Source organism: Camelus ferus, chromosome 14 (assembly GCF_009834535.1).
Source record: "Camelus ferus isolate YT-003-E chromosome 14, BCGSAC_Cfer_1.0, whole genome shotgun sequence".
Lineage (NCBI taxonomy): Eukaryota > Metazoa > Chordata > Mammalia > Artiodactyla > Camelidae > Camelus > Camelus ferus.
The window spans coordinates 31,539,239-31,546,088 of NC_045709.1; positions in this window are offsets into that span (position 1 = coordinate 31,539,239).

Consider the following 6,850-nt stretch of genomic DNA (forward strand, 5'->3'; position numbering starts at 1 on the left):
ATTTATTATATGATCATGCAAATGTTTATTGAAAGATTACTACAAATCATGAACTGTGCCAAGGACTTTATACAGGTTAACTCATATATTCTTCCTGACACACCATTTAAGATGAGGAAACTGAGACCCAGACCAGAGGGGTCAAGTAACTTACCTGAGCGACATGACCAGCATCCCTCAGGCATTTTGGCTTCAAAGTTTGTATTCCTACCCACTACACTGCATTACTTCTCATAGCCTGGTTGTAGGACAGATTCTGTGTGCAAACACCCTAGGTGAACATCCAGGTCCTCTTTTTATGTTATTCTAGTGTGACTGTGAATTTAGCTGACTTCACTAAGCCTCAGTCCCGATCTGTAAAATAAGATAATAAATCCTATCTTACGTGGTTATGAAAAGATTAAAAATAATCCATCTTAACCACTTGCAGTTTTTGGTAAATTTTCTTTCTATTCTAATAATGGGTGATTCAATGAACATCTATTATTAGTACAGAAAGTTCTAGGGAATCCCGGTTTGGCCTCATTCCCTCGGTACTGACCTCTCTTCCAGGTGAACTGAATGTCCCGTAAATTCTCTCCTGACTAGAAGCAATCAGAGTAAGCTTCTCTTTCCTTGCCAGCACAAAGTTCACACTGTGTTGTGTGTTTTTGTGACCCTTGCCTCTCACTTCGAGCACAGAGGTAAAAGAGACCCCTATCCTTAAATCATAGGTGGGTCTGCGTTGGTGGCCAGTATGTGGTGGCTAGTACGTCTCCCAACATTCACTGGGAGTAGTTGCAGAATAAACCTTTTATTCTCATTTCTCTAGACCAAAATGTGTACCTCATATTTATATCTAATTGTCGACACCTAAAGACATCCAGTTTCTTACTCAGTTGACATAATCTTCTGATGTCATTTAATTAGGAGCACATGTGTCTCTAGCAAGCATTTCATTAGTAAATGGTATGTAAACAGTCATCTTGCTGCTGCTTCAAGACATTTTGGTGACATTCAGCCAGCAGTTTGCCTTTTCTTTCCCAGAGATTTTGTTCACAAATAAATCATAGTTGGCCAATCCTAAAACTGACATCGTATGCTTTTGTGCTTGGTATCTCGGACTGCTAAGAAGTTTCTGTGTCATCTCCACTGGCTTTTTCTAATCAAGGTTTTCCTGAAAAAAATTTTTTTACTTTATTGATCCTTGCACACCTCTGTTCTAAATCTTCGTAAAGACCAATTAAAAATAAATTTAAAAAATTCTTTAATTTTAAAGAATCTGAATGAGCCATCCACCATCCATCCTTTCTGCAGAGAACTACTCATGCCCTACTTTCCTAATCAAGTTTGCAGTTTCCTTTCTTATGAATTTTAAACCTGTAGTACTTTTGCTATTTTTTCAACCTTTACTTACTTTGCTTACTCTCTGAGTTTGAAATGAAGACTTTTAAGTTTGGATTACGGTTTCTTTTTCCTTTTCTTTGTCTCCCTGCTGCTGGTCTCCTCTGAAGCCACAGGCTCTCCGCGGTGTACACCCCCCCCCCCCCCCGCCCCGCAACACAGGCGTTCACGTAGTCAGGGGAAGACCCCCTTGCCAGCCCCCCTGCGGCGCCCTGCAGGAGGCGCTCGCTGGCCCTGCCTTCCTTCCGGTGGTCCTTTCCGTCAGGGAGGAAACTGCTTTTGAAATCACTTTACAGATAACAGATAATAGAAGTAAGATGCAGAAGAAGTAATTAGTTTTCTTAAGGTTAAAAATGAAATCAAATAGGAGCACAGTTCTCTGAGGCCCACCTCCTCATTGTTCGCTGACTCCGCTACTTGGATCAGGAGTAGAAATGGGAGGAAACCAGCCCTTCCCTCTCTGCAGTGTCGTTGTCCACCTTTCCTTAAATAGGCATCTGCGATCATGTAATTTTTCAGTAAGAGTCTAAAATTTTCCTTCAGTGTAATAGCTATTAATTTATATTTCAAGTAACATGAGGAACACTCAAGGTAAACCCAGTATTGTCAGATCTGTTCTCAACCACATTCAGTTCCGGACCTGTTTGTGCTGTGAACTGGCTGGATGGTCGCCGGAAGTCGTTTAACTCTGAGAGGTCTCAATTTCCTAATTCATAAAATAAATGGGCTATATTTTCCCCAAGGTCTCTTCCAGGTCTAACTGTTTTTAATCTATGCTATAAGATAGAAGTAGTCATTGCCAACTTTCTCAGTATTCTAGGTATGCCCCCTGAGATTTTACATGCTGGGAGAATTTTATCTGCAAAAATCCCAGGCATAAAAGTGTACAAGTGAAATATGAAAGGCTTATTAAACAAGCCATACCCTTTCAACTGGGGTATGACAAGTGTGGCTTCTGCTAACAAAGTGACACAGCTTCCTTACCCAGTGAGAATACAGGCTGAGACTGGCAGTTCAGATGTCAGGTATGTTCTGTACCATATCAATATATTTATATGTCACTTTTCAGTTAAAGTTACGATTTTTTGACAACCTACATCCTCCTTGCTACAATCAGAGGGAATAATCCCACAGGTTTCTGGGGTTTTTTTTTTTAACAGTTTTTGCAGCATCGTGATCTCAAATCATAACTCTGGGTAGTTTAATGTCTCTTCTTGAGAGCAGGACAATTTCTTTCTTCAGGAGGCATGAATTTCTGAAGATATGTAAATCAGAATTTTAATCCATGTGAGCCCTGTGTATGACTAGGTCTGAGGAACTGTTGTCAATACAAAGAACGAAAGCCAATTCTAAGATTTAATTTCTCTAGAAATCAGAAAATATTCATTAAACTAATGAAACTTTAAAGAGCAATGCTCCCCATGTATCACATGTCCCTTAGTCACTCTGGGATGTTTACAGTGCAGATTCTGATTGCTTCGTTCTGGGGCAGGGACTGAGATTAGATGACAAACTGTCTGGGTTTCCCCATGGCTAAAGGGTTTCCTGGGACAAGGGACGTTCAGTTTTGAAACTGAGAAAGCCCTGAGCGAACACTGTGAATTGCTCCCCCTACATGAGATTCTGTGCCTCCATCAAGCATCAGGTGCTGCTGCTGCTCTTGGTCCTCAGATCAAGATCTGAAGAACCGAAGTCAAGTACTAGTTTCAGAGCATGTGGTCTGGGTGGCTGGTTTTCTCTCACTCTTTTTATTTGCGTGATCTTGTGCACGTTTCTTATCTTACCGAGCCTCAAACCCTCATCTCAAAATTACGATAGTAATAAGTGCCCACTTCATATAGCTGTGAATTTTAGAAGAGATCGAGTATAAAGTCCCTGATCAATTAGGAATTCTCAACAGTTGTTAGTTTCTGCTATAGTCATTATCTTAATTTTTTCTCCTATAAAATATCTGCGAAATGAATGGCATTATCATACACAGCTGTAAAAGAAACTTGATTAGAAATGATCTTGACACTTGGTTGACTTGAAAGAAACAAAATTTTACTTCACTTGTATCAAGTCTTTGAGCAGGTATGTCTTTAGAAAGTCAAGAGCATATGGCAAAATAACAAATATGTGCACAATTTCATGCTTTAAATGTGAATATGCAAATGGTAACAACTCTGCATCTGCATCAAGTTCAATGTCTCATGATAACCGGCTCACCATTCAGTAGTGAGTCTTTTCATATTTTTAATTTCCTATTATAATTCACCATGTACCTAATCGTTAGAAAAGAATTTGCATGTTAAATAAATTGGAAACTGATCATCATTCAGGTGTTTTTTGATTCCCTTCTAGTGACTACTTCTGGAGATTCTAGGCATCCTGTTTTTGACCAGGTAGTCTAGCATTTGAACTTTATAGCCAGAAATCAAATTGTGAACTTAGTGGGCAAGCTTATGATTATTACGCCATGGATGTGACCTGAGCCACTGTTTTCTCACTCACTCCCTGAACCTATAGGAGTCATAACTTTGATTCATGATTTGGTTGTGGTTCACCATCTAATCAATCAGCAAGGCAGTTGACTCCAAATAATTTATTTTATGTTAAGGTCATTTACTAGTCTGGGAATAGGTAACTCTTTGGTAATATTTATGATATGTTTTTATAATAAAAAATATTAAATCATGTATTTCAACTTTCATATGACAGAAGAGAAAAATAAGGAAACCAAGACATTTGGAGGAGAGCTCGTACTAGAACTGAGTTTGTCTAACTTCTGGTCTCAGGCTTTGTTCCCTGCACCAATATCGACAGAGGATAAAGAAGAAAAATTGCATCAATGCTTGAGCATCGATCACCTACTTTGTCATTTGTCAAAGGAGTAAATGCTCCATCCTTGCCAAGCCCTTTTGTAGATACTCATTTCATCTTTCTCCTCTATTGATTTAGTTCATGTTTTCTCAAACTTCCTAACTTCCTTTGAACTTGTTGAACGATTACATATTCAAGGTCATTCACTAATGCAGTACAGAGTCACCATGAAGGAAACACACAGCTCAGGGCCCAGATAAAAAGTTAGTGCACCACATGAGGCACATCCATGAGCAAGTGTGATAAACATCCTATCTCATCTTCAAGCATCTTGAATGTGGCCATACATTTATTACTGATTTGAATATTTAATTTTCTATGTCCCCATGAGTTCAGGTTTTTGCAGTCTAAGGTGCATTTATTCTCTAAGCAGCAGACTTCCTTTAGAATAAAGTAGTTTATGTAAGTGTTTGTTCCTTCAGTGTCTTGTAATCCTCAAGAAGCCCTTGGCCACCTACGGTAAGAAACCTCCTCTCTTGCAGAGCCACTTTAAAAAATCCCTAAGGCTTCCAAAACAATTTCATCTAACCTTTATTGGAAAGCCCACCATCCTCCATCCTACACCCTACATTTGGCAACCATTTTTCAACCCTCTCCCAGGTGCCTAAGTAAGACAAGTTGCACATGTGCACATACAAAATTATGTGTCCTTTACCAACAGCTGGCTTGGGAGGGGGGAACTCTGTGGCTGTAATCTGCAGATGTTTTATTTGAACAGATATTATAAATGGATTTTAATTGTGCTTTCAGATGTAAAACACCCACCAAGGAATAACCCTAATAGACCTGTAGAAACTCAATAAAATAAATCAATAGCATATGTCCTGGAAGAGTATTGTACCTTCTAACATTTTGATCAATACTGACATTTGACCTAAAAAATTTGTTACCTGCAGATTTGTTTTAAGAATTTGCTGATACAAGTGCAACTACGTACGAGAAAACATTTTAGGGAAAACTTTAGTCTCCAATACACTTGCCAAAATTTTTCTGACACATTACCGTGTTATCACCTCTCTCTTGCTTATGCAGCTCTTGTTGCAGGAAATAATCATCATTCTTTGTGGCAGATCCACATCCTCCTCTGAATCTCAAATGCCCACATTGTTCCATCACCTACCAGGTTGGTATATTAGCTTACTTCACGCAGGAGAGCACAAGCCACAGGACTAAATCCGAGTTCTCTGTAAAACGCAGCCAACAAAACGTAGCCAAGTAGTTCCAGAGGCCCTGAGATGGGAGTAGTATGATCAGGTCCCTCACAGGCCCCTGTCCCAGCAGACTCAGTCTGTTGTTCACACTTTCCTTCTTCCTGACACCTTGTTTGTCCATTTTCATTGAACATATACATGCTAAATATTATTGTTGTCAGTTACTTATGCCATAAGAGAAAATTAAAATTTTATTTTTAAGAAACAGCAAAAATGCTGAAAAGACTAACCAAGCTAAGAGGCAAGATGACAGGGTAATCTAAAAATCTAAGATTTGGCAGGAAATTTGGCTAAAGAAGAAAGAATTGAATAAAATCATCATACTGTGGTCCAGCAGTGCAAACAGTCAAACATGGCAAATTCAAACCAAAAATCATAATATATTTCAAAAACAGATGGGAAACTGGGGCAATGATTGGAGTTTGGGGCTTAAGAATGTTACACAGAGGAAAAGAAAGTAATGTTTTATTGAAGGGTTACCAAGCGCCAGGTCTTCACAACTTTTGAGACAGAAGCATTCCCCACCCCCTTTCCCACTGAGGAAACCAAAGTTCAGAGAGGTCAGTTAACTTCTCAGGGGGCCCCAGCTCCCGACTGAAAAACTGAGATTCAGACTCAGGCCTGCCTCATTCCAGAGGCTTCACCAGTTTCCAACATGCCATTCTACTGATCTCTTTTATTGCCTTCCTGGCCAAATCTCTGAAATACTTAAGTTTATGGTCTCTCACTCCTTACATGTGCTTTTTCAGCTGTCGCAGTAGTCTGTGCTCTGTGTCCATGAAGAAGGCTGATCAGGTTCTCACAATTTCCTTTACTAAACCATGCTGGGCCCTCTTTTAAGACTTAGGTTATGTTCTCTTATTGTTCTCTAAGAGTAGGAGAGTGACAGATACCAAGGGAATAAAACAAGTGCAGGGACTCACGCAAAAGCAAAGAGTGTGAAGTAAGATTTTTTTTTTCAGGAAACCATATGTAGTGATAAACTTAAGCAAGAGAAGGATAAACACAAAATTCAGCAGTGTGGTTACCTCTGGGGAAAGGCAGAAAGATGTGATATGGGATGAAAACTTAGGTAGATGCAACATCATTTTTTATTGTTTTAGGGCTTAAGTTGGTAGCAAGCTGAAAGGCATATGATCTATTATTAAGCTTTGTAAATAATATATATGTTCATATACTGCTTTGCTGTTTCATATATTACATTAAATATTTAGAAAGACATTGGTCCAAGCCCAGAGCAGCAGGGCAGCCCAGGCACTCTCCATGCAACTAAGGTCCTAAGGATGGCCTTGCTGGTTCCTCCTTCCTCTGAACAAAGCACTGCTGTTCCACAGATGTGCTCTCATTGGTCTCTCAACTCACTGAGAGTTGAGTCTGTGCTCAGACAAGGGAAT